At 42.1% G+C, this 23,916-nt stretch overlaps 2 non-coding genes across 2 annotated transcripts; one reads left to right on the forward strand and one right to left on the reverse strand.

The window, feature by feature from the left end:
- The first annotated feature begins 14,937 nt into the window (after positions 1–14,937).
- On the forward strand, positions 14,938–15,008 carry TRNAG-GCC (transfer RNA glycine (anticodon GCC)). The gene has a single exon. It is a non-coding gene; the product is annotated as a tRNA-Gly (tRNA).
- A 240-nt stretch (positions 15,009–15,248) lies between these two features.
- Positions 15,249–15,320, reverse strand: TRNAA-CGC (transfer RNA alanine (anticodon CGC)). Its single transcript has one exon. It is a non-coding gene; the product is annotated as a tRNA-Ala (tRNA).
- Between the last annotated feature and the right edge of the window lie 8,596 nt (positions 15,321–23,916).

Below are 23,916 nucleotides of genomic sequence, written 5' to 3' on the forward strand. Positions count from 1 at the left end.
AGAAACTAGTATTCAGGAATGTGCCTTAAACTGGTTTAAATCGTTTCTCATAGAACAGACTCAAAGGGTTGCTATTAGAGATCAGCTATCTCCAGAGTGGGAATTATCTTGCGAGGTTCCACAGGGTGCAATCTTATCCCCCACATTATTCAACCTCCATGTAAAGCCTTTAGAAGAACTATTTTGTAGCTTTGGAATTGGGTGCCATCAATTTGCAGGTGATATTCAACTCTATGTCTCACTATCCAAATCACTGTGGGATGCAGTAAAGATCCCTGGTCACTGCCTGACAGCTGTGGTCAAATGGCTGAAAGCAAACTGAAACTCAACCCAGACACGGAGTTCATCTGACCCCTGCAGACTCGGTAAAGAGCCTAGGGGTTATACTGGATCCAGTGCTACAACTAGAAAGGCAAATTAAGGTAGCTGGAAAAAATGCTCACTACAAACTTAGTCTAGCCTGGTAGATGGCTCCCTAACTCAACATGGCAGTTCTGGACATCTGAATCCATGCTATGGTAACATCAAGACTTAACTACTATAATGCACTCTACCTAGGTTTCCTATTAAGTTAACTCTGCAGATTGTTTATTATTGGGAGCTAGGAGGAGCATGAATCCCTCTCCCATTCTGCATTAACTCCATTGACTACCTATCAACTACCAGGCTCAATTCAAGGTATTGGCTATCATATACAAAGCTCTTCATGGCCTTGGTCCATCTTATCTACGGGTCCACCTCTTTCCCTATGTTCCATCACGACAGCTTCACTCATCTTAACAGGGACCTCTGCAAGTGCTATTTTGCACATGGGCAAAATCAACAGCTGCTTGTACACATGCATTCTCTGTGGTGGCCCCATCTTACAGAATGGCCTCCCACTTTCCTGACTTTCCATAAACTGTGCAGAACTGAATTATTCAAGAGGGTTTTTTACTCAGATAGGAGGGCTGTACTGTAAAGAAGTGGTCTCAAAGAGATGCATCAGTAAAGGGATAGGAACTATAGAATCTACTACTATGTACTGTCTGTTGCTGTAAATATGATCCTACTGGTTAGTTCCTGTATTGTTTTATACATCAGGCTTAGAATTGCTTTTGTTCTGTTCTAGCATTTCTTCAACTCTGTATTGGATTCTTGCTAGTTTAAATCTTTGCAAATTGCATTGATAAACATTGTTTGTTGAAAAGTCTTTGACATTAACTATACTGACTCACACTGCGTAATCGGCTTTTGAGTCTCAGGGGGACTATAACTTACATAAATAAATAAAAAATAAAAAAAAACTGGATAAGGAAGAAAAATGAAGCAAACCAACGATCAACAACTGTGTTTTCTGTTGTGGTCTGCCTTGCAGAATGGCCTGTCTGAAGAAATCAGGCAGTCTTTCACACACCCATCATTCTGCATATTATATAAAACAGAGCTTTTTCTATCATGGTAATAGGCTATACTGTAAAAGAATAGTTCAGGAAGGCACTTTATAAAGGAAAACGGACTGTGGGTTATACCGCTATGTACAGGACGTATTATCAGTTTGCTGCATGCTACTAGCTTGTCGTTGCTTCATTGTTCTCTTCTGAGGTAATACAATTTTTCTTCATTATATCCACACTCTGTATCATGTTTCATATGCTATATTCATTCAGATGTCTGTACATCTGTACACTGACCAGTAGAAAACTCTCTCGCTAACCGGACACTGGCAGCAGCTATATACTGGCCAATTAAAAACAATCCACCTGTATAAATCACGAGTTCCCTCACAAATCCTCATGATCTTTTTTTTGACAGGAGTCTGTCATTTCTGTTGAATCATCATGGATTTATCTGCCGGAAAGATCAGGGGTGCAAGGGGGAGAGGGTAGTGTGGACGGAGTAGGAAACTCTCGTCCTCCTTTCCATTTGGAGGGAGGAGAGAGTCCAGCAAGCTTTGAGATCAACTCGTCAGGAACTTTTGACTGCTACGATCTCTGAGGAGATGTTTCGAAGCGGCCACAGGCGGTCGCCACTTGAGTGCAGAACCACAGCCAAAGCTCTCCACCTGGAGTACAAGCGTGTAATTGTGCATAATTTTGAGTCAGGGAATGCCCCAGCTATGTGTCGTAATATAAAATCTCTCTACACAAGACGTCTTACAGGGTGAGGCTCGAGTGACTTAGGGCCAAGCTACAAGTGACGAATTACACTTGAACGGCAAGTGTATTTCTCTCTGTTCACTTGCTCTCCACTCAATCCACTTGCCGTTCAAGTGTCATTCGTCACTTGTAGCTTGGCCCTTACTTTCTGTGTGGTCTTATATTCAAGTGCACTCTGGGCCAAGCTACAAGTGACGCCTGACACAGGTTGGACACTCGTCAGCTTCCCTCAAGTTTTGATGGGAAATGTAGGCATCCTGATCTTGCAGCTTGGCTCTCCATTTAATTGAAGTTTACAGAGGGGCAGTCCATGGGAGGGAGACCATGCGGTCGGGAGGGGAGTGGAGGCGTTGGGCTCTCGCCGGGCGCCCCCCTTCCCTTTCGCTGGGTGTGTGTGGGGGGTGGGGTTCTGTAAACTTCAATTAAATGGAGAGCCAATCTGTAAGACCAGGATGCCTCCATTTCCCATCAAAACTTGAGGGAAGCTGACAAGTGTCCAACCTGTGTCAGGCGTCATTTATAGCTTGGCTCTCTGTCTCCCTAGCAGTGCATGTGTATCCAACAACGGGAGAACAATTGTAAAGTCTTTCACTTGAGCATCCCTGTGAAAGATGTCTTGTGTAGAGAGGCTCATAGGGAGTGCCACAGAATTTGAAGGGAGATCCCAGCACGAAGCCAAAGAGGCTGACATGCAACATCTCGTTTGAAGTACAGCTACCGGCATGTTCGGATTTCCTCCCTGACATAAATCAACAAGAGAACTTGCTACAGGAGCTGTTCTTTCATGAACGTACCACTATAGATATCAATGACATTCGTTGTATTTATACCGCATACTTTAGTTGTTCTTGCTTTTTACAAGATCATTACTATTCCGAGGAGATTTACACCTCATGGGAAGTCTTTGGTTTCCATTTTTAAAAAAACCCAAAAAACAGACATTCTGATGTTTAAACCAAAGATGTTGCGTCAGTAGCACATTTCCCGTAGCTACATACCCTATGAGATCTGGTCTCAGCTGATGCACCAAAGATGGCCATGCCCACTGAGGCATGCAAACTGTACTTGGCCAAATCTGGCCCTATGTGTATTTCCTACCTTACAGGATTGTTGTTTGCCTTTCCAATCAGAACCAGAAGATCACAGCCTCGTCCGAGTCCACTTCCTGCCCATGCCAACAAATGATTTTGAATGTTACAAATTAAATCTGAAAACAGAGAACATTGCAAGCTGTATTTGGTTAGTGACCATCTGAAGGGGAATCAAGGCAACATTTCAAAAGCTGGCTTTCTATTTGGCCTGCGGGGATGAAAGCTGTTCATCTTCTGTGGACGAAGAAGAGAAGCTAATCTCTGGATGTCTTTTTACATAGTAACCTCTAATGTTTTCAGAAATCCCCAGTTTGTCTTATTACTTGATTTTCACTTGTGTAGATGACTATTAGGACAAAAAATTGATAAGGGTCAAGTTGCATCAGCTTCCAGCACTAAACAGTTCAGCGACTTGCCATGAATGCATCATACATCTAGGCTGAACTCCAAGCATCTCCATCAATTTCGGGCTTCCTAATCTCAGCTCCTCTCTCTTTGAGAATAATGTGTCTGCTTTGATGTGACTGAAGCATGGGTTGCTTGTTCCTTGGAGAACTGGAACATAACTAAGTGCCATTAAGTCAGAACTGACTCATGGTAACCCCTCGCGGGGTTATCAAGGCAAGAGACACACAGGGGATGTTTGCCACTGCCTTCCTCTGCATAGCGGCCCACCCCTTCCTTGGTGGCCTCCCACCCAAGTACTAACCACAGCTGAATCTGTTTAGCTCCCAAGCTCTTGAAATGCTTGCACTAGCCTGGACTGTTCAGGCTGCAAATTATTGTGGAGAACTGGAAGGAACTTTTATGAAACTCTGTTAACAGGATCTCCCTGCACAGTTGGGGATAGGTTCACTGAGGGGGCAAGTGAGCAAGAGGGCCTCCCGCAGAGCCTGAAGAGGTGTCAATGGCGCTAGCACTTCACCTGGCCTTTTGCCCCTAGCTAATAATAATGATAATAATTTGATTTATATACCACCCTTCAGGACAACTTAATGCCCACTCAGAGCAGTTTACAAAGTATGTCATTATTATCCCCACAACAAAACACCCTGTGAGGGGGGTGGGGCTGAGGGCCAAGCTACAAGTGACGAATGACACAGGTTGGACACTTGTCAGCTTCCCTCAAGTTCTGATGGGAAATGTAGGCGTCCTGGTCTTGCAGCTTGGCTCTCCAACTGCTGTCCAATTGACTTTTCAACTGTCACTTGTCCAACATTCTGCCAAGCTGCCTACATTTCCCATCAAAACTTGAGGGAAGCTGACAAGTGTCCAACTTGTGTCATGAGTCACTTGTCGTTTGGCCCTGAGAGAGCACCAGAGAACTGTGACTAGCCCAAGGTCACCCAGGTGGCTCCAAGTGGACGAGTGGGGAATCAAACCCGGCTCTCCAGATTAGAGTCCTGCACTCCTAACCACTACACCAGGTCAGGCTGAAGCCATAGGGCCAACTGCTGCAGAGAGGGATTTGGTAGAGAGGAAGACAAAATCAAGTTTTTTAAAAAAATCCTCTTTATTGGAACAAAAGTGAGCACTCTAGTAGCTCCAATGAATCCCAACCGAGCCCTTCACTAGCAGAGTGACACTAAAGCCATTACTGGAACGGCTGGCCATCTCAGAGGTGCTTGAGGTGGGGAGGGGAATGACTGGATTCTGCAAAAAAACAGTAACAATTAGTCAAGGCCAGCCCAGTATAATGTTTATAGGGAGTAAGTCCTATTGAATAAAATGGGATTGACTTGGAGTGAACATACTTAGGATTTCATACTCCATAAAACGGTCTCGGTAGACCACAACTGTATCGCCACATCCCTAAATGTTAACGTATACCTCCCACCACTACTTCTCTATCTCACACACGATACTAGGGGCATTGATTCTTTCTCTGTCTTTTTAAATGCTTGGGTTAGGGAATAATTGCAGAGTTTTAATGAGTCCCACAAGGAAGCGTACCAGTTACTGCAATTTCCAGCACATAGTACTATTTATTACAATATATTATTTAGAAACAGTAAATTGGTCATTTGCCCTGTTATAATCCACATCAAAGGAGATCAAAATGGAGGGGGAAATAAAGACCAAGACTGCCACCTTGTGGAGTTTTCCATTCTAAGCATCTGAGTAATTATTCAGAATTGATGGTGAACTTTCTCAGAGAAGTGTTGGATGCTTGTTTGGGGTGGCCTGGGGCCTTATAGGAGTAAAGGGACTTCTAGAGAACCTTGGAGCCCTTATGAATCTCCCTGTACTCCCACCAAAGAGACCCAGAAAACAATTTCTAAGAGCCAGAACAGCCCCCAGCCCTCAAGATCTTTATCAAGAAAAACTACATTGAAATGTTCTTAATTTCCTGCAATGCTCTGCCAGGCTATGGATGACAGGCTATGGCAGATAGATCCCTGTACCATTGTAGCAAGAAATCCAGGCTCTTGGTTAAATGGCTTTATTCAGAATTCAGATCATTTCCACAGGTATGTCCATCAGATTACTCAGAGCAAGGTAAGCATCTAAGCAGTAAGAACAGGACTGACAGGAATGGTAACCTAGAAGGAAATCCTTCTTCTTAACACACGTTTGCTCCTTCCCCCTCCCAACCGTAAAACAGGACTTTAGGTGCAAACTCGTCCCGAGAACGTCTCACATATTTGTACTATCAAGTCTAGACACTGAGAAAGCAAGAGATCAAAGTTGAGGCATAGCAAGTGCATGGGAGTGAGCAGTATACAAGGTCATAAGCATTGAAAGTTTCTACAGTAGTCAGATAAGGCACCTAGAGGTTCAATAAGCCTGGGAAAGGAAACAGTTATGACATTGGTAATATGACATCAAGTTATAGCATGAAACATTGGTTCAGAAACAATAGGTCAGCATTAAGTATGGCATGGATAGGGCACAGACATGACATGCTCAGCCCTAATGCAAAACTAGGAGAGGATTTTCAGAGGGGTGAAGTAAACACATTACATCCCGGTAACCAAGAACAGAAGCTTCCCAATGGTTGTTGTGGATTTTCCAGGCTGTATAGCTGTGGTCTTGGCATTGTAGTTTCTGACGTTTTGCCAGCAGCTGAACCTCCTCAGGATACAGTGAAGCCTCCCGCCATTAGCATTCCACACCCTGGGAAACTCTTACAAGATGACTCAGCCCAAACCCACCTTCCTGAGTAGATATAAATTACCTGCCAACATCTTCTCCACACTGACACTGAGAGATCTCTGTCTTTCGGTGCTACACCTCTGAAGATGCCAGCCACAGCTGCTGGCAAAACGTCTGGAACTACAATGCCAAGACCACGGCTATACAGCCCTGAAAATCCACAACAACCATTGTTCTCCGGCCATGAAAGCCTTCGACAATATATAGAAGCTTCCCAGTTTGATTCTGCAATGTCAGGTATGGGGAATCCCATAAGCGGGCCATGTCTGATTGAGCAGGGTGATATTTAAAAAAGCGTAAAAAACCAAAACTAACTAAAAAAGTATAACAAAACACCGTGTATTGTATTGCCAAACCAAAAACCACATACAACGATTCATGTAGAGCAGCGAAGTGTGGCAGCAGTCATTTTTTAGATGTAGAGAAAATTATAGCAAACCGTACATGTAAAGCAAGAGTCTAGCATTCAGAATAGAGCAGGCAGAAATTCAACAGTAGATCTAGCATACGAAAACAAATTACAGAAGATCTCACATGCAGGCAAATCTTGCACCCAGCGCAGAGGTCTAGGACAATATTCATCCGTGACCTCAGCAAGGGGCTTTCAAGGCAAGTGTGAAGCAGAGGTGGTTTGCCATTGGTTTCCTCCGCAAGGTTTGGTGCCCCATTCAAGCACCAATTCTGCTTTAGCGTCTGAGATCTGACAAAATTGGGCTATCCCATGCTGTCTTCCCTCCCTACATGATAAGAGACCCTTGGCACCTTCTTTCTCAAAGCTCATCTTTCTCAAGCCATCCGCCTCTCCCTGAGAATCATGGTAGAGATCTGGCCCTTTGCCCTCTCTGGGATGGCCTAATAAAGGATTTCCTGGGTAGCCTTAATGTAGTGCCCCCTTTTTTTCTTGAGCTGATACAGCCCTTTGCTCTTTTCTTAGCTGCTGCAGGAAGCTTCAATTGGGTTTTGCTGCTTGAGGGTGGAAGGGTAAGAGGGTTGAAAGATATTAGAATAATTTATTCCTGCTTTATAGCAACATTAGCTTTAAACTACTGTCTTGTACTTAACTTCAAAGCTTGTATTTAACTTCAAAGCTTAAGGGCTTTTTTTTCTAAGCAGAAATTTGGAGATAAACTTCTCTATCTCACACACAATACTAGGGGCATTAATTTCTCTTTCTTTTTAAACGCTTGGTTTAGGGAATAATTGCAGAGTTTTAATGAATCCCACAAGGAAGTGTACCAGTTACTACAATTTCCAGCACATAATACTATTTACAATTGAGAAACTGTAAATTGGGCACCTGCCCTCTTATAAACCACATCAAAGGAGACCAAAATGGAAGGGGAATTAAAATCAAGGCTGCCACCTTGTGGAGTTTTCTGTTCTAAATATCTGAGTAATTGCTCAGAACTGATTGTGAACTTTCTCAGAGAAGAGCTAAATGCTTGTGGGTGGGGGGCTCACAGGAGTAAAGGCAATTCTAGAGAACCTTGGAGCCTTTACAGATACTTCCTCTCAAACAAACTCAGAAAAGCTGATCAATCAGTTTCCTAAGCAACGGTGGGGATGGGTTTTCTGCAGCCCCAGAAGTGACCTTCTGCTGCCCCGGAAGTGACATTTTCACGAACTAAACAAACCGGTTCGCGAACCATGGCAAGTTCATTGAAGTTTGTGGTTCATAATTCGTAAAATGTGATGAACCATGAATGGCATAGTTCAGTATTTTCTTGGTTTGTGCCCACCTCTAATCCTTACCCTCCTTAGGCTTAAGAAAGGTGTCAAAATTGGCTAAGTGAGGTGGTTGGATACAAGATCTCACATTTGTCTGGACCTGTGCAGTCCATATGATTATCTGTGCAACTCTCTGCCACAACTGAACACCAAGACCTCAACCAATAATCCCAACTTTCACGTTTAGGAGTTCATAATCATCAGGGAAGTAGAATTTGAAAATGTGAGCACTCAGAAAGGGGCTATTAAGACTTTGTTCAGTCATTCCCACAACCTCTAGTATTGCAGGAAATTAAGAATATCTAGGTGTAGTTTTTCTTGATAAAGACCTTGGGGACTGGGGCACGTGCTGGCTCTTAGAAACTGTTTTTTGGGCTTGTTTGAGAGGAAGTATAGGGAGATCTGTGAAGCCTGCAAGGTTCTCTAGAATTGCATTTACTCCTGTGAGCTCCCCCCCCCCCCGCAAAAAAAAAAAAGCATTTAGCTCTTCTCTGAGGAAGTTCACAGAAAGAACTCCTATGGGCATATTTTGCCTAGATGGCCAGAAAACCTGCACTGACCCTGGATGGGTCACTGCACCAAGTACATTTGGATTGTAGGACACTATAACCAAAAAGCTGAGAACCGCTTTCTGACAGAAGGTGCTTCAACAGCACCACCTTCTGACCAGTGCTTGATATTGCCTCCTGCAATCTGCATCTTATTCCTATTGGCAGTTGCTGAGGGCAGAGCTCTGGGCTCTCTCTTGAGACCCTAGCATCTCACCTGCATGGCTAAAATGTTAGATGTGTTCAGGGGTTCTTGGGTGTCAATCTGCTTTATATCGACTCTATACCGATCAGTACTGTCTACTCTTACTGCTAGTAGCTCTCCAGGGTCTCAAACAACAGGTCTTTCACATCACTTGCTACCTGAGCCTTTCAACTGGAGACATTAGGCTCAGAGGATGTGCTTATCTGCTTATGTTCACAGGAGGACCAGTAGTGCACAGTCTGTGGCTGACGAAACAGCAGGGGCTTTGCCTCAGAGGTAAGGTACTTATGGAAGGGGGAGTTTCTTTTTCCAAAATTCACTTTTTAAATACAGCCATTGATTCCTCCTGTTCTCTTTTTCCCCCTTTTAAGATAAAGATTAGGGGCGTAGGCTTTGTGTTTCCAATTTGGGTTTTTAATCAAAATCGGGCCCGATTCAGAAAGATTGAGTATTTCCAAATCGGTCCTAGCATTGCTGAGCCGATTCAGAAATACCGAAGCAAAGCTTACCAAAGTGCTTTGGAACACTTCGGTAAGCTTTGGGTAGAAGAGCAGCAGCCACAGCAATATTTTCTTGCTGTTTGCAAACAGCAAGAAAAGCGCTGCTTTGAGCTTCCTGCCTTTTTTTTACCCAATGGGGGGCATGAAGAGGGGGTTGAGTGAATGAGAGGCAGAAGGGGGAGGAGGGAGGGGGATCAGGGAAGGGAGAGGGGACCTACAGAGTGTCCAATCCCTGCAGCACCTCTCCTACCATCCAATAGGGATTCTCTGGAAAAACTGCTACTTGTTTGTTCTTGATTGCTTGAGTGTGTGGTGTGGTGCCTGCTCTTGGCTTGAGTGGCTGGGGTGTTTGATTGGGGTGTTTTGCTTGGCTTGAGTTTCTTAATTTTAATTTTGTGTTAATTTTGTTTGCTTGTTAAAGGTTTTTGCTGGGGGGGGCTTGCTTTGCTTGATTGGGGGTCTTTGCTTGACTGCTTTGGGTGGAACGGATGTGATACTCTGGTGTTCAGTTATTCCCTTTGCATCAGTTTGGTTCTGCTGGGGGGGCAGTCCCTTGCTTTCTTTTACTGCTAGTTGCAAGAGTTTCTCTTGCTTCATAGGGTTCAATTTTTACATTTTGTATTTTTGTTTAACCTATATTTGTAACTCAGTTTGTAACTGTATGTTGCATGCTGTTGCCCACCCTGAGCCCGCTTGTGTGGAGGGTGAGCAAGAAATCTAATAAATTAATTTTTTTAATTGATTTTTGTTTTGTGTGATTCCTTGGTGTGATGGTTGGCCCTCATAGGGAACAATGGAGTCAGCCTGCTCAGGGGGTGCTTAGTGTTTTTTGGTGGGCTTCAGTTCGGTTCTGTTGGGGTGGGGATCCAGCCCCTGGCTTCCATTTACTTCTATTTGCAAGAATGTCCCTTGCTCCATAGGGTTTTATTTGTGCATTTTGTAATCTTTGTTAATTCTGTGTTAGTAACTGTAGTGTCTGTTGTGGCTTTGTATTACCGTGATGCAACATTAATGCTGTTACCCTCCCTGAGCCCACTTGTGTGGAGGGTGGGCAAGAAATCCAATAAATAAAAGTACTTGAAATTATTTCTTCATTTATGTGATTCTCTGGTGTGATGGTTGGCCTTCGTAGGGAACAATGGCGAGAGGCTGGCCAGCCTGCTCTGGAGGTGCTGGGGTTGGGGGTTCTGTTGGACTTTCTCAGGGATGAGCTCACATTCAGGAGCTGCTGTGGCACCATTGCCCAGTGCATGAGCGCCCCTGGGAGAGAAATTGTAAAAGTTCTCAGCTTAGGGAAGCATGGAGAGTGGCTGGCCAGCCTGCTCTGGGAATGCTGGGGCTTTTGGGGATGTGTGTGTTTGGAAGTGGCAGTGTGGCTGTGGCCATTGGCAGCCATGATCCATGTGTTTCTGCTGTGCTAGTTTGTAGCAAGGGGCTTTCAGTCATCACGAAACTATACATCTATGCTCACTATTTCCAAGCCTGAAGCCCCCCTCTGGCTCAAGGAGTAGAATATCCTTGTGTCTGCAGAGCCTTCAGGAGTTTGATGTCTGCCTGTCTGATTCTGCCTGTTTTTCATTCTGCAACTATTGGTTAGAAAGCACCTACACCCACTTTTGAGGGATACATGAAGACCTGCATTTTCCTTGCCGTTGAAATATTCTGCCAGGGCTCCTTTGAATGTTACCATCCACTATATCTGCATTAGATGCATCTCCAGCGCTGAGCCTGAACATTCATCTAGGGTGCTTCTCCTGGGCACGTGTGTGATCACCTGTATTCATGTTCATTTGTCCTTGGAAGTCGGTCTTCTCCATCCTGTAGATGCAGGTACTCCATCCCTGACACCGGATGTAGTGAGATGACCAAACCTGGGATGGAAAGTGCTACAGGATATTCCTCTTGTGGATAACTTCATCCATTGAAGGGAGGGAGGACACTGGACTTGCTGTGATAAAGTCATTCTTTTGCGTGGATGGAGGGAATCCTGGCCGGCTATTACAGGATGTTTTGCTATCAGAAGTTACTCTGGAGGGTCCTCCTATTCCCAGGCATATTATAATTTGAGTTCTGGAAATAACTGTATTTTCTTACTTCCTTTCTTCTTTGTATACTTTTGTAAGGTGCTCTTTGGTGCTGGAGAGAGCCCTCAAGTCAGAGTTGACTTATGGCAACCCCTAGTGGAGTTTTTATGGCAAGAGACTAACAGAGGTGGTTTGCCATTGCCTCCCTCTGCAGCCCTGGTCTTCGTTGGAGGTCTCCCATCCAATTACTAACCAAGGCTGACCCTGCTTAGCTTCTGAGATCTGATAGATATTTTTTCCTGATGTACACAGAGACGGTTTCTGTGCAAGACTTGCTTACCAGAGCAAGTATACAAGGAAGAGAATGAATTTGTCACAGAAACATTTACTAGCACACATAAACTGTACACAACCACTACTGCTTTTTGTTCGAACTGAAATACTTTTAAAGATTTATTTAATGAAAATGTTTCTAAAACAGTTAATTCTCTCCACAAAACACTTCTACCATTTCTGCTTCAGAATGGGATTTTTTAAGTATTTGCAATGCATTTGTGAAGACGTGTGAGAAATCTCACTCCTAGAGATGCTGGTTGCAGTCCTACACAAAGTTGGACTACTTAGACATTATGGAAAGAGAGATTTACGCGCTTTCAGTGCAAGAGCAAAGCCAACGTTTCTGATCTTTTTTATTATTGTTAATGATTTTATTGGTTTTTAGATACATATACAACAGGAGGGGGACGGATCAACACAGTCAATAAAGGTTGCAATAAGGAAAGTACAGCAGAAGGAAGGATAAAGGGGGAAAGGGTAGGGGCACAGTCTTCATAGTGTCTTGCTTACAATAGCCTACCATATACCAATCAACCGTGTTAACAATCAATTTATATTAAGTAACTTGGCACATATAAGCCTTCTTTTCATATTTTGGGGATTACAAAAGAAATTATTATTATCATCTAACCATATATGTATAGTTCAACCTTGTTTATAATGGTCATTAATCAATTGTTGGAGCTTTTCTTCTTCTAAATTTATATAAACAGTATTTTCTTTTTCCATCACTACTTTGTCATTTTCTATTAGTATATAACTAAGTTCCATTCCCTGTCTTCAGATATCCATATTTTAGTTTCTCTAACCATTTCTCTTCCTCCCTTCTAAGTTCATAATATCTAAAAAGTTGTTCCATCTGATCTTTCCTGTATACTAATTCCATATTGCGACTAACAGTGCAATCCTATGGAGAGTTACACCAGTCTAAGCCCATTGACTTCAATATGCTTAGACTTGTGTAACTCTCCATAGGATTGCACTGTAAATCTACTGCATTAATAATAAGTATCATTATATTATTCCACTATATACTGGTGGTGCTATTTCTTCTATATTAGAAAGATATTTTCCTCAGGGCTTTTTTTCAGGGGGAACGTGGGGGAACGGAGTTCCGGAACCTCTTGAAAATGCTCACTTGGCTGGTGGCCCCGCCCCCTGATCTCCAGACAGAGGGGAGCTTAGATTGCCCTTCACACCACTGGAGCGGCACGGAGGGCAATCTCAACTCCCCTATGTCTGGAGATCAAGGGGCGGGGCCACCAGCCAAGTGAGCATTTTCTCTGAGGGCAACCCACTGAGTTCCACCACCTCTTTTCCCAGAAAAAAAGCCCTGATTTTCCTTTCATCGGTTTTTAAATTCTTTTTTTGACCTCCCGACTTTTTCATATTTTACCAATATATATCAGGTTAAATTCTAAGCATTATATTCTGATATCCATATCTATAGTTACATGACAACCTATATTTAGTTGTAAGTTCCTTACACTTAATTTCTCACACACTACTGGTCAGTGCATAGACCAATAAACCATACAACCAATTTTCCTCTTAATTTCACAATCTAGACAGATCAATACAAATAGTAACAATGCCTGGCTTAGTTTAAGCACTTCATATCCAACTGCCAACGTTTCTGATCTTAAGGCTGTGTTCCCCTTCTGTTATCTGATGCTTCTCTCGCCTACTACAATGCTGGAAAAAGATGGGAAACAAACCAAAAGTCTTCGACAGTGGGCAATTTAGTATTAACAGAAATAGTGTAATAGAAAGTTTAAAAATCCCCTATATCAGTATTAATAAAAGTTGAAATAGATAATTGACTCCATTTAACATTCATCAGGCTACCACAAAATTAAAACAGTTTGTTTGTTTAAAACAGTTATTAGCTGCCTTTCTACCTTGCAGGAACTCAACACAGCTGAGAAGATAAATAAAATAACAATAAAAATACACTGTGCATGACTCATTAGACCCCGCAGGACTAACGTTCCATTAGAAGCTAGCCGGACTGAAAATCAAGTGAAATGATTCACAAAATCCAGAGGAATTAGCAATGTTAGTCTGTAGTAGCAAAATAGTAAAGAATCCAGTAGCACCTTTAAGTCTAATCAACTTTATTGTTGCATAAGCTTTCGAGAACCACAGCTCTCTTCTTCAGATGCATCTGTAGCATACGCTTTTGAGATCAAGTGAAGCGCAAGTGGAGTGCAAGTGAACAGGGAGGAATACATGTGAGTCTGTTCACTTGCCGTTCAAGTGTCATTCGTCACTTGCAGCTTGGCCCTCAGTGAGAAATAGTATGAATGAATGAATGAATGAATGAATGAATGAATGAATGAATGAATGAATGAATGAATGAATGAATGAATGAATGAATGGAATGGTGGAACAGCCTGCAGTGCTGGCGCTGTACATTTGAGCTCCTGCTGTCACCATCTTCTGCACAAATCCTTCCCAGAACTCCCCTGTGATTCCAGTCTCTGTGCCCGTAAGGGATTTTTGCTCCTTTAAAGGCCAGACACAAGTATTGCTTTGACACTTCTTGTTCGGGGTGTTGAAACTCCTTGAGCCAGCCTTGTATCCACGTTGCAAATGCAGAATCTCTTGAAACCAAAAAGAGTCCAGTAGCACCTGGACTAGTAGTAGACTCTACTAGTCCAGTAGACTCTTTTTGATTTTGCTACTACAGACTAACACGGCTAACTCCTCTGCATCTTGAAACCAGTTTCAGTGCATCAGAACTCAAGCAACTTTCAAGATTAGCAACGAGATGGGCAGAAGCTCCCAAGAAGGAGCCACCACTACCTAGGCTGCCTCCTTTTAGAGGAAATCCACGATGTCTCACTCCCCCACCTTTCTACTCGTCTATATTTATTTACTTCATTTATATCCGATCTGGACCCAAAGTGGATTACATTGCTCTCCTTTCCTCCCTTTTATCCTCACAACAATCCTGCAAGGTAGGTTAGGCTGAGAGGGTATGACCAGCCCAAAGTTACTCAGCCAGATCCCGTGGTAAAGAGAGGATTCCAGCCCGGGTCTCCCAGATTCTCTTAAGGAAGGCGGACATAGAACTTTATAAATGTAAGTCTTGAAAGTTGATTTAACCATAAATACTGAAATACATAATTTAAGAGAACTGAAAAAGAGGAATATAGCTAGAACAACTTATCCATATAAGTACTTTGAAAGAAAGTTTTATATATATGCATTGGTGGTTCAGTGGTAGAATTCTCGCCTGCCACGCGGGAGGCCCGGGTTCGATTCCCGGCCAATGCAACTTACATTTTTCGCACCGCACTTCATATTCTGTAGTAGTGAAAGTGTACTTCTTATAAAAATTACAAAATGTTTTGTCCAAAATAAGGAAAGAAAGCAATACGCAAGCAGGTGACAGCAGCTGTGGAAGCAAAAAGTTTACCTATATCTAGAAATGTCTAAAACCAAGCAGGCAAATGTTTCTGTAGTGAAGGGCACAGCAATTTGAAACGTGAAGAAACAGACATGTAGCAAAAACAATGGAGATGCCGGGGATTGAACCCGGGACCTCACACATGCGAAGCGCGCGCTCTACCACTGAGCTACATCCCCCAGCTGCCAGTGTTTGCTCAGTGAAGTATATGCATTCCACTCAGAAAAACCTTTAATCCTTAAAAATTAATTGGTGTTTTATTGGTCTCCACACAAAAAGACAAGAATGCAAGTCAGAACATTTGAATGTGAAAGCCCATTGCAAAGAAAGACAATAGGATGCTAAGAGAACATTTGTTTACGGTAGAATTACATCATGCAAAGCTCCTCCTCTTTCCCTTCTCTGACGTGATCCGCTGTCCTGAGGATTAACCCCTTCATATACAAAACTAGAGAGACTTTCCGTTTCAGTGGAACAGATCTTTAGGAAACAGACCATTTCTGCAGATGGTACAAAAAAGACTGCTACTATAAGTGGATTGCAAAGAAGAGGGGTTTTTTAAAAGGGAGGGAACAGTAGCTATGCTTCCATCTGTTTCGGCCCCAAGAAACACTTTTGAGGTTTGCTAGAAAGAAACTTGAGTAGTAAAGTATTTATTACAACCACAAAAAGTAAACGTGGGACTGCACAACAAAAACAATGAGGAACAGCACGTCACATTAGTATAAAGTGTGAACTTTCTGCAGCAAACATAAGAGCTACCTTTTCAACAGGAGGATTTGAGTCCAGTGGCATCTTCGAAGCCAACAAGATTTCCAGGGTATGAGCTTCCAAGAGTCAAAGTTCCCTTCTTCAGATACAGGGAGGAACAGAGATCCCTGAGCCTTTGAATCCCTGTCAGGAGGTGGGTGGGTTGAAGCAAAGAAGGGAGTCAGATGTAAAGGTACAATGCAGCTGAGTAGAAATGAAAATCAGATTCACGAAAACCGCTCTGTACAGTGTCTCTCTCTCTCTGGTTATTTGAGTAGGATAGCGAAAGGTGCTATGAAACATTTATATGTTATATGGTTTTTATACGGTGAGCAGGTGTTTTGTTAGAAAGCTGTGTTAATTGATTGTGATTTTATCTTCTGTTGTGACCTGCCCTGAGCCCGCTTGCAGGGAGGGCAGGATATAACAATAACAATAACAATAACAATAACAATAGCAATAGCAATAGCAACAATAACAATAATACTTTCTGTTTGCTTGTAAACCAGGATTACAATCCATAATTTGAAGCTAGTTTTCAAGCTTGGTTTGGAGGGGAAGAACAAACCATAGTTAGTCAATTCAGATGTAACAGTAAATGATGCGGTTTGTGTTAATGCAGAAGGCAGAAATGACAATGAACATGGGTTGGTGGATAGGAGATGCCCAAACACAGAGGCACCAAACTGTGATTTGGCCTCACAGCTGATCCCTGCCATAGTGTTATGTATACTTTTAGCATGAAACTGGCTTTTCTTTCAAAACATTTCTGTTTGTCTTGCCTATGAAGGAGCCACACATTTAAAAAGACAAAAATACGAGATGGATGTTGTGCTCTCATAATTTCAAACACTAGCAATTGTGCATAATCTTCTATATTTCTGTTCTGTGAGTGAGCAATTCTGTCCCTGCCTGTGGAACCCCAGACCAGCCACTATACCCCCATTGAAAAAAAATGATACTCACAGAGAAACCTAAGATTCCCTTAAGTGGATCTCAAATGAATGCCACTGTCATTCATAAAATTCTCACTATCTTATTTGAGGCCATTCCCAGAGACTTTAATAATAATAATAATAAATAATAATAACTACTACTACATTCATTTTATATACCACCCTTCATGACAACTTAACACCCACTCAGAGTGGTTTACAAAGTATGTTATTATTATCCCCACAACAAAGCACCCTGTGAGATAGGTGGGGCTGAGAGAGCTCCTAGAAGCTGTGACTGACCCAAGGTCACCCAGCTGGCTTCAAGTGCAGGAGTGGGGAAGCAAACTGGTTCTCTAGATTAGAGTCCCGCGCTCTAAACCACTACACCAAACTGGCCATAGGCAAAGAACAGAGGCCGTATGAGGGATATGCAACATCAATTTCAGAGGATGGTACAGTACTTAATCTGTAGAAGCAAAAAGTAGAGTTCCTCCTGAAACATGTTATCCTATTTCTGCTCTGCAGCAAACAAGTGCAGAATTGAAAATTCTGCGAAGTTCTTTAGTTTCTTACAAAGAGTATTACCCAAAATAGTTTGGTATAGTTCATGCTTAGTTAAGTATAAATGGGCTCTAGTTTTCTCAAAAAACTTTCTCTGGTAGATTTCACTTATGGTCAGGGCTTTTTTTTCAGGGGGAACGCGGGGGAACGGAGTTCCAGAACCTCTTGAAAATGGTCATGTGGCTGGTGGCCCTGCCCCCTGATCTCCAGACAGAGGGGAGTTGAGATTGCCGTGGAGGGCAATTTCAACTCCCCTCTGTCTGGAGATCAGGGGGCGGGGCCACCAGCCATGTGACCATTTTCTCCGAGGGCAACCTACAGAGTTCCACCACCTCTTTTCCCGGAAAAAAAGCCCTGCTTATGGTAGATAGTTTCAGGTGGGTAGCTCTGTTGGTCTGCAGTTGAGGAGCAAGATCTGGGTTGAATAGCACCCTAAAGACCTAAACTAAATTTCCAAAGTAAGAGCTTTCAAGAGTCAAAGTTCCATTTGATTCTCAAAAGCTCATACCTTGGAAATCTAGTTGGTCTAAGACGCTATTGGACTCAGATCTTGCTCTTCTATTTACAGTAGAGTTTTTAGCAGTCAATGAATGGTCTTGTCCTAAGCTAGCGACTTTTGCTGTTGCAGCCAGACCCGGTAACCCTTATTACCCCTGCCTGCCTAGATGAGTCTTGGCAAGTCAGCATGCCTCTGCATTGGAAGGGGGTTGTAGACTGATGTGCTGCCACATAGCAACAGACATGTCCAGCTATACTAATATTCTTTGCCCTCTGCTCGACAAAGTATGCTTAGTGTATAGCGCAGGAGTTAGATAGACTTTAAAATCAACTACTTTTATTAATAATTTCCCTGTGCTGGCACGGAGGGCAATCTAAACTCCCCTCTGGCTGGAGATCAGGGGCCGGGGCCACCGGCCATGTGACCATTTTTAAGAGGTGCCGGAACTCTGTTCCACTGCGTTCCCACTGAAAAAAAGCCCTGTCTTGGGATAATTGTACTACATAACAACAATCTCAAGAGCGCTGTCTAAAGAATTATCTACAAAAGCAAAAATGTGGTCTTCACACTAGGAACAGAAAATTGCAGGTATGTGTGGCAATCTATTTCTGGGACAGATTAAGCCATGGTACTTTCCTCATCCAGTATTCTTCGGTTATTACTCTAACAGTACAATCCTAAGAAGAGTTACTCCAATCTAAGTCCATGAGTTTAGACTGGAGTAACTCTTTTTAGGATTGCACTGTAAATATACCAGAAGCTTATATGGCACAGTCCAGGATAGTCACGGTGAGTAACTTGTTCACAGTATCTGAACTTAAGATCCTTTCATAAAATACATAGGTGGACGACCACCCCAAACTTTTCTTTGGCCAAATTTCCTTTTGCAGAAGCACAACTCGGAGGCTCGTTATCTGTTTAAATAACTGCTATGGCTTTTAAAATTGTTTACAGATTGAATTCACTTCTGATCGTCTAAAGATGTATGAATGTAAGATTGGTGTCTTGTAGAAGGAAGATTTTTACCTATTATTTTTTTAAAAATGCATTTCCACATATTTAAACTCGTATCTTAAAATGCATTGGAGATAATCCATAATAAAATTCCAGTTTAGAGATTGTTTTTATAAATCAACACAATGTCTAGCCAGGTTTTTAAAAATACTTTGAACAACTTAAACTATACAATGCAGTAATACAGCGGAGTACAGTAAAAAACTTTTGAAAATCAACATAAAAGAAGGCCATGGTGCACACAGAATTATTCTTGGTCAGCATGTTTTGGTGTTTGAAAGTGGTACGCTGCAGAAGCAAAGGGGTTTCAGGAAAACTGCTGTGTGAATGATAAGTTGCAGACATCGGAATGATGCATGCACAGGAATTCATTTATGCCGCTGATGTCTGCACTGTGTCTGAATTCGTTGTATAAACTTAAGCGAAAACACAGCATTTACCTTTCAGCATTCTTCTATATTTCTGGATTATTTAAAAGTTAGTTATACTGCAATGGCAACTTTTGTGAGCAAGAGGGATGTTAACCAGTTACATAAAACAGCGCTACTACTGCCGTTAATTTTTGTATTTCATACTCATTTAAAATATCGACATATGTATATTTGTAGATTCTCTCAACATGTTTAAAACTTAGACTTGTTCCCCATAATTACATGTCAGCACTTTTGAACTTTTGGTATATAAATCCGTTATTTAAAAAGTGGTGTAGTGGTAAGTGGTAAGTTTATTGCAATTAGACATTGGCTGTAGCAAATTTACAAATAACAAATAAAATATACAGTTGATATTGATTTCATAAACTCCAAGGACTGCAAAATATTAACTACAGCAAATAATACCCTAGGACCATAAGAAACATCTATCCCATGGCGTAAACAGGCTAGTTTGTGTAATCTGGTTTGTACATGTGTCTTTCTTTACTATGCTTATGTATGCTTTGTATGTTTATGTCTTTACTATTTCCCAGTATTTTTTCTCATTGCAGGGCAACTGGTTCATGGAAGAATCTATAAAGCCCTAAACAGACTGGGACCAGCATACCTAAGGGACCGTCTCTCCCTGTATGTGCCCCAGAGAGCACTTCGTTCAACCGGAAAACATCTACTGGTGGTCCCTGGCCCCGCGGAGGCTCGGCTGGCCTCTACCAGGGTCAGGGCCTTTTCGGTCCTGTCCCCAACCTGGTGGAACTCTCTGTCTGAGGACACTCGGGCCCGCCAGGATCTTCTATCATTTAGGCAGGACTGTAAGACAGAGATGTTCTGCCAGGCATATGGTGGAGGTTAATTTTTAGCCCATCATTGCCGAGCCTTCTACCGGTTTCCACTCCTGCTGGTTGCCCCGAAAGGGGCACAGTATTTTATCTGTTTTTCTAATTGATTTTTAAGTTGTATTTTAATCAATGTTATACCTTGCCCTGAGACCTCTTGCAGGGAGGGCCAGTTTTAAATAAATAAATAAATAAATAAATAAATAAATAAATAAATAAATAAATAAATAAATAAATAAATAAATAAATAAATAAATAAGAGAATCAGGGATCCCTTTAGAACACTGATATTAAATTCTGCCTTTTTTATCTGTCATATGGATCTATCTGATATGGGCATGTACTCTTATGATGGTGCTGAGAAGTTCTTTTGCAATAGCATGTAGATATGAGTTTCTGTGGGAACAAACTTGTGGGGGAAAGGGAACTCTGGTGTGGTGGCACAACCATTTTGGGAGGCATCCGGTTGAAAATTATAGATTAGGCTATCTTTTCCAGGCCTTTCAGTCTTACTGCAAAGTTGCTGTCAGTATAAGTCTCAGAAGGAATCGACCTGCTTAATCAAGACATGCAATAGTGCTGGGGAATGTATTTTATTTTATTTATCGTATGTATTTCTATTGCACCTTTTCCTCCACCATGGAACTCAACTTGTTCAGGATCTTAGAACATCTTCGTCTGAACCACAGTCAACCCTTCTGGAAGATCATTATGGTAAATATGAATGAGCAAGTATTCACATTTTTTTAGCATTTAGTCACTACAAACTATGGATCTGACAGCCTGAGAAACTGAATGAGCTTTAATCTAACATCCGTTTCACTGGAATCTTTTTCTTGAAGAAAAAAAAATCAAAAAGGAGACTTGAGCCTCAAAGAAGTATAGGGGTGCTCTGTTTTTAACTGCCAAGAATTTGCCATCATACCAGACGGCAAAGTATTTCCAACTTTTATAACTGTCTAAATAAAGTTGTTTTTTATATAGTAAGATAATCGCATTAGGGTATATTGAGATTATTTCTTTTCTTCTATGCTGTTTAAGCTCAGTGTAGTGATTATGTAATTGAACTGCAATGTAGCACTCTCTGGTTCAAATCTCACTACTGCCATGAGCTCAACAGGTGGCCTTGGGTAAACCACTCCTCTCAGCCCCAGCTCCCCAGCTGTATTGTGGGGATAATGAAAGCACTGATTTTCCAAGCATATGCTGCTGTAGCATAGAGGTTAGATGGTTGGGCTGCGAATCAGCACTCTGCTGGTTCGAATCCCATTACTGCCATGAGCTCAACAGGTGAGTTTGGGTAAGCCACTCCTCTCAGCCCCAGCTCCCCAGCTGTATTTGCGAAGGCGGGGGGGGATAATAATACTGACTTTGTTCATCACTCTGGGTGGGCACTAATCTATCCAGAAGAGCAGCATATAATGGATTATTGTTGTTATGAAAAAGATGTAAGATTTTAACAGTGCTATTCTAATAACACTTACCTGGGAGTAAGCCCCATTGAACAGGCTTGAGTAAAACTGCTTAGGTTTGCTCTCTGAAAGAATTGGCAAATGAAAACTCCCTATACATTATCAAAATGGTACTTTAAACAAAAGTTTATCTTTTCCCATCTAATATAAATGACTTAACAATTACTACTCTGTTGCAAAACGAGTCTTCTATATTACAGATACAGATATTATTGAAGAAGGATCAAGCAGAGCAGCAGATGTGTTTTTCCTGTATCTTGTGGCCTTCTGGATCACAACCAATTTAATTTGTGTTTGTATAAATAAATGTTTTGTGTACGTGCCTTGCTGTAACTATGCAAGTTACACTAAGTTGGACTTAAATCTAGTAAAATATTGCTACATAACATGCATTTTAAAGTTTCAAAACAGTTTGATATATATTTAGAGGATAAGTGCTTAAAAGAAAAATGGCAAAACTGTATTTGATCTTATCAGTGATTAATGGATTGCGTGCAGAACTTCTTTCTGCATTAAGACATAGGGGACAGCTGCTGGGAGAACCTCTTGTAAGTTAAGTACTATTCATATTTATTTTGGAGTTAGGCGCTATTATATTGAACTTTGTAATGGGGAGGGGGGATTCTTTAGAGTACATTTTGATTAACCACAGTCACATTTTTCAGTCATTTTCTTGAAAAAGATTCATTTTTGTTCTAAATTCCCTATGGTGACAAATGAGTTGCTGTACTGTTCAACTTTATGACAAATATTACTTCATAGGCTCATGTGGGTTTTTAAGTCAAACTACAAGTACACAGAAGGGCACATCAGACTGGGATCTGGTATGTTCCACCATCCCCTTCTACTTTGTCCTCCATCTCTGCAAGGGGACTGGTTTGATCACTCATGGGCCATCGTTACATTACACAGGAAGAAGAAAGGGGCATGTATTTCATCAGAGAATAAACAAAGAAGAGTCTACATAACAATGCTTTAAAAAATATTGACATTTTAACACTAGTACATAAAAATGTAGAGTGTGAAGGGATTTCTGTATTTCTATCAGTCTTCAGCAGAAACAAGGCCAGGTACAAATTTACACACACATAAAAAGCTCTCTCTCACACACACACACACTCACACAGAGAGAGAGAGAGAGAGAGAGAGAGAGATTAAAATGTGAAATAGAAAAATAAGGTTCAATGCCCTTGTTGCTGTGTACTTTGGTCAATATACTTTATATGGCACTTGTAACAAGGTAAAAAAACCCAAAATATTGAGAAAGCTATCCATAGCAACATTCTTGTTATGTTTATTTTGTTTGATCTGCCACTGATCTAAAATAATCTCTGTACACAGCAGTATACACAGGTATGTCTCAGAAATATCATGTGCTCAGTTGTTTCCTTTTTATTCAATAACCCTGAATTTGTGCAAATGGGCCCTTGGGTGTGATCACTACACAGCCAGTGGCTAGGATCACACAGTGGCTAGGCTCTGAATTTTAAGCATTTAGCTTTTGACGGTAAACTAAATTAGCAAAATGACTTTTTGAGGATGCCATCTTGCAAATGGGAAGGTTCAACAATCGCCTGTACATGTGCATTCTCTGTTGTGGCTCCACACTTCTGTCATTCCTCCAACTATGTAAAACATAATTGTTTTGGAGGGCATCTTACTATATAATTGAGTAAGCGTATTTCAGACAACTCACTTTATACCCTGGTGCACCAAGAGAGGGCGCTGCCATGGAGGGAAGCTTAGGCAAGGCACCATGACCCTCCAGAAAATGTGCCATGGTAGGAAGCCCAGGATGGGAGCAGATGGCAATGCCCGCCTCCCACCTTCACCCAGCTGGTATTAGGAGTGGAGCGGATGGCAATGATTACACCCTGCCTTCACCTAGCTGGTATTTGAAGCAGAGCAGGTGGCAATGCCCACCCCCCTTCAGTCAGCTGGTATTAGGAGTGGAGCAGGTGGCAAAGCCCTCCCCTGCCTTAACTCAGCTGGTATTAGTAGCAGAGCAGGTGGTAATGCCCCCCCGCCTTAACCCAGCTGGTATTAGGAGCAGAGCAGGTGGAATTTCCCCTCCCACCTTAACACAGCTGTTATTAGGAGCAGAGGAGGTGGCAATACCACCCCAACCTTAACCCAGCTGGTATTAGGAGTGGAGCAGATGACAATGCCCCCCCCCCACACACACACACACCTTAACCGGCAATGCCTATCCCCCTTCACTCAGCTGAGATCAGGAGCAGGGCAGGTGGCTTTGCCCACCCACTGCTTTAACCC

Source organism: Eublepharis macularius, chromosome 11, assembly GCF_028583425.1.
Source record: "Eublepharis macularius isolate TG4126 chromosome 11, MPM_Emac_v1.0, whole genome shotgun sequence".
NCBI classification, from domain to species: Eukaryota; Metazoa; Chordata; class Lepidosauria; order Squamata; family Eublepharidae; genus Eublepharis; species Eublepharis macularius.